Consider the following 11,829-nt stretch of genomic DNA (forward strand, 5'->3'; position numbering starts at 1 on the left):
ACACCAACAAATTAGACAACTTAGATGAAATGGACAAATTCCTGGAAGCACAAACAAGCTACACTGACTCAGGAAGAAATAGATCTCAACAAACCAATCACAAAGTAAAGAGATTCAATCAGTCATCAAAAATCTTCCTACAGGACTTCCAGAGAAGATGGTGGCTTAGTAAGATGCGCGGGTCTTAGTTCCTCCTCCAGAAAAGCAACTGAAGAAACAGAAACAATACGGAACAGCTCCCGGAGCCACGACAGAGACCAAAAAGACAGCGTACCCCATTCTGGGGCGGCTGAACGGGCAGGGAGAATCCTCTGCGGTGAGATACCCGAGGGGCGCGCGTTTTCCCGGCCGGGGCGGCTGGCGACTGGGGTCCCCTCCACGCACGTGGCTCCCCGGTCTGACTGGGAACGTTGGATAGCGGGGCCCTCCCGCCACGCTTGGCGTCTTGGGCCAGCTGGGCAATTTGGACCGGCATTCCCCCAAGCCACGGCGGCCGGCAACCCCCCCCCCCACGCGCAGTTTCCCGGGCCGACTGCGAGATTCAGATTGGCAAGTTAAAGGAGCCACGGCATCTTGTACTGGTGGGAACCACAGACAGACGAGCGCCACGAGCGCCACCTACTGGGCAGGAAAAGAAAAACAGCCCAGAGATTTCACAGAAAAACCTTTCAACCAGCCGGGTCCCACACCCAGGGAAATCTGATCAAATGCCCAGACACCAGCAAAAAATAATGGATGATGCTCGGAAAATTAAAGATATGGCCCAGTCAAAGGAACAAACCAATAGTTCAAATGAGATACAGGAGCTGAGACAACTAATGCTGAATATACGAACAGAAATGGAAAAACTCTTCAAAAACCAAATCAATAAATTGAGGGAGGACATGAAGAAGACATGGGCTGAACAAAAAGAAGAAATAGAAAGTCTGAAAAAACAAATCACAGAACTTATGGGAGTGAAGGACAAAGAAGAAAAAATGGAAAAAACAATGGATACCTACAATGGTAGATCTAAAGAGACAAAAGCTACAATTAGTGAACTGGAGGATGGAACATCTGAATCCCAAAAAGAAACAGAAACTATAGGGAAAAGAATGGAAAAACTTGAGCAGGGGATCAGGGAACTGAATGACAATATGAAGCACACAAATATACGTGTTGTGGGTGTCCCAGAAGGAGAAGAGAAGGGAAAAGGAGGAGAAAAACTAATGGAAGAAATTATCATTGAAAATTTCCCAACTCTTATGAAAGACCTAAAATTACAGATCCAAGAAGTGCAGCGCACCCCAAAGAGAATAGACCCAAATAGGCATTCTCCAAGACACCTACTAGTTAGAATGTCAGAGGTCAAAGAGAAAGAGAGGATCTTGAAAGCAGCAAGAGAAAAACAATCCGTCACATACAAGGGAAACCTAATAAGACTATGTGTAGATTTCTCAGCAGAAACCATGGAAGCTAGAAGACAGTGGGATGATATATTTAAATTACTAAAAGAGAAAAACTGCCAACCAAGACTTCTATATCCAGCAAAATTGTCCTTCAAAAATGAAGGAGAAATTAAAACATTTATAGACAAAAAGTCACTGAGAGAATTTGTGACCAAGAGACCATCTCTGCAAGAAATACTAAAGGGAGCACTAGAGTCAGATACGAATAGACAGAAGAGAGAGGTATGGAGTAAAGTGTAGAAAGAAGGAAAATCAGATATGATATATATAATACAAAAGCCAAAATGGTAGAGGAAAATATTATCCATACAGTAATAACACTAAAAGGTAATGGACTGAATTTCCCAATCAAAAGACATAGAATGGCAGAATGGATTACGACCCAGCAATACCACTGCTAGGTATCTACTCAAAGGACTTAAGGGCAAAGACACAGACGGACATTTGCACACCAGTGTTTATAGCAGCATTATCTACAATTGCAAAGAGATGGAAACAGCCAAAGTGTCCATCAACAGACGAGTGGCTAAACAAACTGTGGCATATACCTACGATGGAATATTATGCAGCTTTAAGACAGACTAAACTTATGAAGCATGTAATAACATGGATGGACCTAGAGAACATTATGCTGAGTGAGTCTAGCCAAAAACTAAAGGACAAATACTGTATGGTCCCACTGATGTGAACCGACATTCGAGAATCAGCTTGGAATATATCATTGGTAAGAGTTAGAAACAGGGTAAGATAATGGGTAATTGGAGCTGAAGGGATACAGACTGTGCAACAGGACTAGATACAAAAACTCAAAAATGGACAGCACAATAATACCTAAGTGTAATGTAACTATGTTGGAACACTGAATGAAGCTGCACCTGAAATATGGTTTTTTGTTTGTTTGTTTGTTTGTTTGTATCTTCTGTTTTTGTTTTTTTTCCTTTATATATATATATATATATTTTATTAGTATTATTATTTTAATTCTCTTCTCTATATTAACATTCTATATCTTTTTCTGCTGTTTTGCTAGTTCTTTTCCTAAATCGATGCAAATGTACTAAGAAATGATGATCATACATCTATGTGATGATACGAAGAATTACTGAGTGCATGTGTAGAATGGAATGATTTCTAAATGCTGTGTTAATTTCTTTTCTTTTTTTGATTAATTAAAAAAATTTTTAAAAAATTGGATAAAAAAAATAAAAGCACATAGTAGATTCAGGAAAAATAAATAAATAAATAAATAAATAATAGCGGAAAAATGTTAAAATAAAGTCAGTTTGAAATACTAGTGATCAATGAAAGGGAGGGATAAGGAATATGGTATGTAAAATTTTTTTTTCTTTTTCTATTTTTGTTTTATTTTTCTGTTGTCTTTTTATTTCTTTTTCTGAATTGATGCAAATGTTCTCAGAAATGATCATGATGATGAATATGCAACTATGTGATGATATTGTGAATTACTGATTATATATATGTAGAACGGAATGAGCATATATTATGGATGTTTGTGTTTCTTTCTTGTAATTTCTTTTTAATTAATAAAAAATTATTTTAAAAAAAGTTAAAAAAAAAAAAAAATCTTCCTACAAAGAAAAGCCCTGGGCCAGATGACTTCACAAGGAAATTTTATCAAACATTCCAAAAAGAACTAACACCAATCCTGCTCAAACTTTTCAAGAACTTGAGGAAAAGGGAACACTACCTAACTCATTTTATGAAGCTAATATCATTTTACCAAAACCAGGTGAAGATGCGATAAGAAAAGAAAACTACAGCCCAATCTCCCCCAATGAACAGATATGCAAACATTCTCAGTAAAGTACTAGCAAATCAATTCCAACAACACATTAAAATAATTATACACCACAGCAAATTGGGGTTTATGCCAGGAATGCAAGGATGGTTCAACACAAGAAAATCAATTAATGCAAATCAGCCCATTAACAAATCGAAAGGGAAAAATCACAAGATAATCTCAATTGAAGCTCAAAAAGCATTTGACAAAATTCAACATCCTTTTCTGATTAAAAAAAAAACTTCAGAAGATATGGATCAATGGTAATTTCCTCAATATGATAAAGGGCATATATGAAAAACCAGCCAGCATCATACTCAATGGAGAGAGACTGAAAGCTTTCCCCACTAAGATCAAGAATGAGACAAGGCTGCCCTCTGTCATCACTATTATTCAACGTTGTACTAGGAGTTCTAGCTAGAGCAGCCAGGCAGGATGAAGAAATAAAAGGCATCCAAATTGGAAAGGAAGAAGTAAAACTTTCATTATTTGCAGATGACATGATAGTATACTTGGAAAATCCTGAGAAATCTACAACAAAGTTACTTGAGCTAATAAACAAATTCAGCAAGGTGGTGGGATATAAAATTAATATGCAAAAATTAGTAACGTTTCTATACACAAGCAATGACCTAACTGAGGACTCAATTAATGAAAAATTCCATTCAAAATAGCAACTAAAAGAATCAAGTATTAGGAATGAACTTAATGAGGGACGTTAAGGACTTGTATACAGAAAACGACATACCATTGCTAAAAGAAATCAAAGAAGATCTAAATAGTTGGAAAGATATTCCCTGCTCATGGATAGGAAGGTTAAGTGTAGTTAAAATTCAATTCTACCCAAATTGGTCTACAGATTCAATTAATTGCTACAGAAGTACCAATTAAAATTCCAACAACCTACTTTGAAGACTTGAAAAAGCTAGATACTAAGTTCACCTGGAAGGGAAAGAGACCCCGAGTAGCCAAAAGCATCCTAAAAAGGAAGAATGAAGTGGGAGGATTAACATTTTCTGGCTTTAAAATTTTTTATAAAGCCACAATGGTCAAAACAGCATGGTATTGGCTCAAAGACAGAAGCATTGACCAATGGAATCGAATGGAGAGTATATAAATAGACCACCAAATCTATGGTCAACTGATTTTTGACAAGCTCCCCAAATCCACTGGACTGGGATCGTACAGTCTTTCAATAAATGGGCATGGGAGAACTGTCTATCAATAGCCAAAAGAATGAAAGAGGACCTTCACCTTATACCCCATACAAAAATTAACTCAGGGTGTGCAATGGTAGTTCACTGGTAGAATTCTAGCCTGCCAGGCAGGAGACCCAGGTTCAATTCCTGGTCCATGCACTTCCCCAAAAAAGCAAGCAAACAAGTCAAACAAACAAACAAACAAAAACAAAATTCAACAAATGGTACTGCAATAATGGATGCTTACATGGGAAAATAATGAAATATGACCCTGCCATACAGTATGCAAAAAAAAAAATTAACTCAAGGTGGATCAAACACCTAAATATAAGAACCAGAACCATAAAGCTTCTAGAAGAAAATGTAGGGAAACATCTTCAAGACCTAAGGAGGCAGCTTCCTAAACTTTGCACCCAAAGCACAAGCAACAAAAGATAAATAGATAAATGAGAACTCCTCAAAATCAAATAGTTCTGCACCTCAAAAGACTTTGTCAAAAAGATGAAGAGGCAGCCAACTCAATGAGAGAAAATATTTGGAAATCATACATTGGACAAATGTTTGATATCCTATGAACATAAAGAAGTCATACAGCTCAACAACAAGAGAACAAACAAGCCAATTATAAAATGGTCTAAAGATATGAATAGGCATTTTTCTGAAGAGCAAATACAGTTGGCTCAAAAGCACATGAATAGATGCTCATTTTCATTTGCTATAGGGAAATGCAGATTAGGAGTTCAATGAGATACCACCTCACACCTATATGAATGGCTGCTATTACACAAACAGGAAACTACAAATGTTGGAGAGGATCTGGAGAAATTGGGACACTTATGTGGCGGAAACGTGTAATGGTACAGCCATTATGGAAGACCATTTGGCAGTTCCTTAGGAAATTAAAAATCAACTTGCTGTATGACCCAACAATAGTACCTCTTGACATTTACCCAGAAGAGCTGAAAGCAGTGACAGAAACAGACGTTTGTACACTGATGTCAATTGCAGCATTATTCACAATCACCAAAAGATGGAAATGATCCAAATGTCCACTACCAGACGAGTGGATTAACAAAATGTGGTGTATACATATGGTGGAATATGATGCATCAGTAAGACAAAATGATGTCCTGAAGCACATAATAAGATGGATGAGCCTTGAGGACATAATGCTGAGTGAAATAAGCCAGACAGGAAAGGATAGATACTGTATTACTCCACTTTTATGACTATGGTAAAGGTAAAATACAGGCTTATAATACAGAATATAGGGGACTTAAAGATACATAGAAGCTAGAGATGGGTGAATGGTTAGCTAATGAGGTTGAACTCAAATGTTAGAGATTATAGCAGGTGGTTCTGTAGTAGGTCTGTAAGTAATATTACCATATTGAAGGTGAACATGATTGAAAGGGGTTGTATAGACCTATGTGCCCCACTGATTAACACTAGAAATATAAATAAGTTCTTGCAAGAATGACATCAAAGGTAGGATTCATTTACAAAGAGTGCTTAAGTCCAGGGTACAGGGGGGACACTGCCATTGCATTCTACGGGCTTTATTTAACAGGAAAACATCAGCAGTACCACAGCAACAGCAGGGGTAAATAATGGGAGGAGGGACAAGAGGTGGGGGGAGGTTTAGATTTCCTGTTTGGTGAGAGTGTGTTTATTGATTATTTTTCTCTTGGGAACAAAGAAATTGTCTAAAATTGAGAGTGTTGATGAATTGTGGACTTTGGGCATTAGACATGATGCCTAATGAATATAGTGGCTGAAGCATGCACCAAATAAGAAGTAGATTGGCAAATGGCATATTCGTATGATTGAATACTGTGCTGCTACAAAAAAAGCAATGAAGTTGTGAGGCATGCAACAATGTGAATGAAACTGTGGGACATTTGTTGAGGCAAAATAAGCCAGAAATGAAAGAACAATTATGGTATGGTCTCCTTTAGAAAATGCTTATGAGAAAACAGGGGCCAAGATTGTAAGCTCTTATAGCAGAAACAGTCTGAAGTGGTAATTGTTACTTATGGATTTTGAGAGGATGTTTTATATATCTATAACCTGATGTTTAGAGATAAGAACAAAACCAATAAGGTCGGGATTAAGGTAATTCAGAACACAGGGTAAGGAAGACAATGTCTTTATTTTAGAACTGCACCCACTGTTTGTTTTGTTTTGTTTTGTTTTTTGGCTTGGGCTGGCTCTGGGAATCGAACCTGGGGCTTCTGCATGTCAGGCGAGAATTTTACCACTGAGCTATCCTTGCAGTGCCTGGAACCACACCTACTTTTTTTTTTTTTGTCTTTTACATGGGCAGGCACCGGGAATCAAACCTGGGTCCTTGGGCATGGCAGGCAAGCACTCTTACCTGCTGAGCCACCATGGCCCTTTTTTTTTTGTCTTTTAAAAAGAGAATTTAAGAAGTTGCTAGTTTACAGTTCTAAGGCCGAGAAAATGTCCCAATTAAAACAAGTCTATAGAAATGTCCAATCAAAGGCATCCAGGGAAAGATACCTGGGTTAAAGAAGGCCGATGAAGTTCAGGGTTTCTCTCTCAAGTGAGAAGGCACATGGTGAACACAGTCATGGTTTCTCACTCATCTGGAAAGGCACATGACGAGCCTAGCATCATCTGCTAGCTTTCTCTCTTGGCTTCCTGTTTCATGAAGCTCCCCGGGAGGCATTTTCCTTCTTCATCTCCAAAGCGCTGGCTGGTGGACTCCCTGCTTTGTGGTACTGCAGCATTCTCTGCTCTCTGAATCTCCTAGCTTTCTCTCTTTTTTTTTTTTTATTGACAAATCTTCACAAACATACCGTCCATACATGGCATACAATCAGTGGCTCACAATATCATGACATGGTTGACCACACCTACTTTTGAGACCAAAGGAAAAAAGGTTCATTTTGTCCAGAACCTAAGTTTTCTGTAGCACATAATCTAACTCCACCTGTCTGGATAGCTCATTTGAACAACTAAAACACAGGGAGCCCAGAGTAAGAATGATGGCCTTTAATCCTGTATAGTTTAGTGTAATGCCTGGATATATCCTAGAATATATTAAGCAGATAATCAAAAAGTATTGGCAAAGTCCCTTGACGGATGGGAGAAAAAATATGGAACTACTGAACTTTACTATCAGGGAATCCCCTGACACTGTGTCAAACATTAGGGACACCAAAATCAAACAGCCAAGCCCTTGATATTGAAGTTTATTCTTGTGAAGTAGAGAAGCTCAGCCTGCCTATAGGTATGCCTATACTTCTGAAGTACCTCTTTTGTTCAGATGTGGCCTCACTCTCTCTAAGCTCAATTCTGTAAGTGAAATCATTGTCCTCCCCGCTACATGAGACATGACATCCCAGGGTGAAAATCTCCCTGGTGGCATGGGAGATGACTCCCAGGGATGAGTCCAACCCTGGCACCATGGGATCAACAATTCCATCCAGACCAAAAGGGGAAAAGAAGTGTAACTAATAAAGTATCAGTGGGTAAAAGAGTTCAAATAGAGTTGAGAGGCTACTCTGGAGGTCACTCTTACGCAAGCTTCAGCTAAACATTGCTCCCCAGTTAAACATTTGCCAAACCCAAAACAAAATCATTCCAGCCAATCCTAAAGAACATTATATAAAGATTATACAAAGGTTCCTAAGGGCATTATGTAAAATTATACAAAGGTTCTATGCTCTAGGGTAACTTTCCATAAACCTACAATCTCCCTGGTCCAGACAAGTCCTGAAACCTAGAGTGCCCAGCCTCTCCAGGACATCATCTAGTTCCATCTCCCTACCCCATATTACTGACAGCCCCTTCCAACATGAAAAACTTAGAATGGGCATAGGCCAAATATTCCTAAAGAGACGGATAGAAAGATCAGTGGTGATGGTGGTGTTATACAGAGATGGTAAGGATTAACAAACAAATATGATTGCTGAATATTAAATAGATATTTCTTTTAGTCTCCAGTATCTTAGAACAGCTAGAAGTTAAACCTAAAATTGTGGAATTGTAACCCATACTAAATTCTGAGATCTGTTCTACAACTAATTGTTGTGCTGTGCTTTGAAATGTATTGCTTTTTTTGTATAGATGTTATTTTTCAAACACAAAAAAGTCGATTGTGATAATAAAAAAAATATTTATTCCTTCTAGCCTCCTATATTCTGGAGCAACCAGAAGGAAAAATCTGAGATGATGGTATGGTAGCCCATGACAAACTCTGGGATTTGTCTTGTAACTACTTGTTGAAGAATGCTTGGAAAACTATTGCTTTTTTCTTTTTTTGCTTTATATATGTTATATTATACAATTAAAAAAATTAAAATATAGGTAAAGAAATTTTTTGGCTTTTAATAAAAATTACCAAATTGTTTTCCGAAATAATTAAGCCAATTATGCTCAGAGTACCCTTTATATGATGCTGCTGCTCAGCACTGTTTTTAAACTTTACTCCAAATTTTATAAGCAAGACTAACAAAATTGATTATTTTTCCGTATTTATTTATAGCCATCAATACTACTTTTACATAAATAAATAATATAATATAAAGTCATGTAAAATAAATAAATAAAAATAGTACTTAAAAAATTAAAATCTCTCCGTGGGCTTTCTAAAGTTTATTTACCTTCTTGGTTCTAACCTATTGGTACCCTTGGCTACCTAAAATTAAAGGGTAACCATAGGTATTCTGCTCTGAACATTGCTTCTTATTTTCCTTCATAAAATGTCATCCAGGCCTCCCAAGTTCAGGAATATGACTCCTTTTATTAGCTTTTACCTTGTTTGTAGACTTCTCACACTAGAGGAGAAGGCAGTCTTTCCTCTCTCAATGACTATCCTTTTCTTAAAATTATCATGCCCCTCCCCACAATTTTCTGAATCCTCTAATAATATGAATTAAAACATTTTGATTAAATGGAAATGCATATGGATTACTTCACAGCCATCATGAGAAAAATAAAAGTAAAGACCTATAGATTCCTTTTTCTTCTTCTCCAACTAAAAGAACCTGCTGACAGGATTTAAATCTTTATTTTGCATCTGCAAAGATGAATCTATGAAAAAAAATGGATTGTGTAGCATGTAAATCCACTTCTGCACACATATATCTTGACTTTTAGAGATGGCTACAATATAATACAAACTGGCATAGATTTATATATTGCTTCTTTTAAACAGTTTTATTGAGATACATTCAGATACCATAAAATCCATCCAAAGAGTACCATCACTGACTTTCAGTTATTCACAGAACTGTGCATTCATCACCACAGTCAATTTTAGTATATTTTCATTACTTCAAAAAGAAAAATCATATACTTTTTAGCAGTCACCTCTCAATCCCTCTATCTAGTCCTACATAACTGCTGAACTATTTGTCTCTATAGATTTACTTATAACATTTGCATTTATATAAATGGAATCATATAATCTGTAGTACATTGTGTCTGGTCTCTTTTACTTAGCATAATGTTTTTTTTTTAATTACTGTTTTCTAATTAGAGAAATTGTAGGTTTACAGAAAAGTCCTGTAAAAAATACAGGATTCCCATATAACTCCCTATTTTTGACATTTTGCATTTGTGCAGTACCACCTGCCCCAATTGATAAAAGAATATTAAAACAGTACTATTAACTACAGTTCATAGTCTACACTATATGTATTTGTTTCCATATACCATTCTTTGCAGTGTTGAAACTGTTGTGTACCCCAGAAAAGCCATATTCTTTAATCCTGATTCAATATTGTTGGGTGGAATCTTTGTGATTAAGTTGTTTCCATGGAAATGTGACCTACCCAATTGTGGGTGGGACCTTTTGATTAGGTAGTTTCCATGGAGATGTGTCTCTACCCATTCAAGGTGGGTCACTTACTGGAGTCCTTTAAGAGGGAACTACTTTGGAAAAGCCTTCAGTGCCAACACATACAAAAACATTTGAAGATGCAGAAAGAAAATGCTCCCTGGGGAAGCTGTCTGAAACCAAAAGCCAAAAGACCAACAGATGCCAGCCATGTGCCTTCCCAGCTAACAGAGTTGTTCCATACCCATCAATCTTTCTTGAGTCAATGTATCTTTCTCTGACTGGCTTAGTTTGGACATTTTTATGGCCTTAGTACTGTAAGCTTACTATTTAAATTCTTTTAATAAAAGCCAACCCATTTCTGGTATATTGTGTTCCACTAGCATTAGCAACTAAAACACCACCCCATTATCAACCTAGCATTAGTGTCAGATGTTCGTTACAGTTCATCAAAGAACATTCTTATACTTATACTATTATCCCCAAAAGATATGTCCTCTAAGTACCATGCAGTTATATTTTCATATATTTAGAAAAAGTAGTTACATATAGTCATATATATTTAAATTAAAAATCTCAATAAGGGTGCTCGCTTCGACAGCACATATACTAAAATTGGAACGATACAGAGAAGATTAGCATGGTCCCTGCGCAAGTGTATTAGTTAGGGTTCTCTAGAGAAACAGAATCAACAGGGAACACTTGCAAATATAAAATTTATGAAAGTGTCTCACGTGACCGTAGGAACGCAGAGTCCAAAATCCACAGGGCAGGCTCCGAAGCCGATGACTCCAATGGATGGCCTGGATGAACTCCACTGGAGAGGCTCACCAGCCAAAGCAGGAAATGCAATCTGTCTCCTCTGAGTCCTCCTTAAAAGGCTTCCCATGATTGAATTTAGCATCACTAATTGCAGAAGACACTCCCCTTTGGCTGATTACAAATGGAATCAGCTGTGGATGTAGCTGACGTGATCATGACCTAATCCTATGAAATGTCCTCATTGCAATAGACAGGCCAGCGCTTGCCCAATCAGATGAACAGGTACCACAACTTGGCCAAGTTGACACCTGTCCCTAACCATGACAGCAAGGATGACATGCAAATTCGTGAAGCGTTCATATTTTTTAAAATGGACACAAAATCTCTTTGCCTAAGATCTTTATCTATAGCTAAGCCTTCATTACAAAGTAATAGTAAATATGGGAAATCTGTAAAGAGAATGAAGAAGAGTTTACACAGCTTGCCGTTACTCTGAATGTGCCTCTTTGAATGCAAACAGGGGTCTAGTTCTTAAAAATCACTCGCCTTCTCTCTCTCCAGCCAACCCAACAAGCAAACTCACTGCCCTCCCCCTGTCTATGTGGGACATGACTCCCAGGGGTGTGGACCTTCCTGGCAACATGGGACAGAAATCCTAGAATGAGCTGAGACTCAGCATCAAGGGATTGAAAAAACCCCTAGAATAAGCTGAGACTCAGCATCAAGTGGTTGAGAAAAACTTCTCGACCAAAAGGGAGAAGAGTGAAATGAGACGAAATAAAGTGTCAGTGGCTGAGAAATTCCAAACAG

The 11,829-nt window shown here is 37.6% G+C and overlaps 1 pseudogene; it reads left to right on the top strand.

The window, feature by feature from the left end:
• The first annotated feature begins 10,842 nt into the window (after positions 1-10,842).
• LOC143643016 (U6 spliceosomal RNA) lies at positions 10,843-10,913 on the top strand (annotated as a pseudogene).
• Positions 10,914-11,829: the final 916 nt, after the last annotated feature.

Source organism: Tamandua tetradactyla, chromosome 7 (assembly GCF_023851605.1).
Source record: "Tamandua tetradactyla isolate mTamTet1 chromosome 7, mTamTet1.pri, whole genome shotgun sequence".
NCBI lineage: Eukaryota > Metazoa > Chordata > Mammalia > Pilosa > Myrmecophagidae > Tamandua > Tamandua tetradactyla.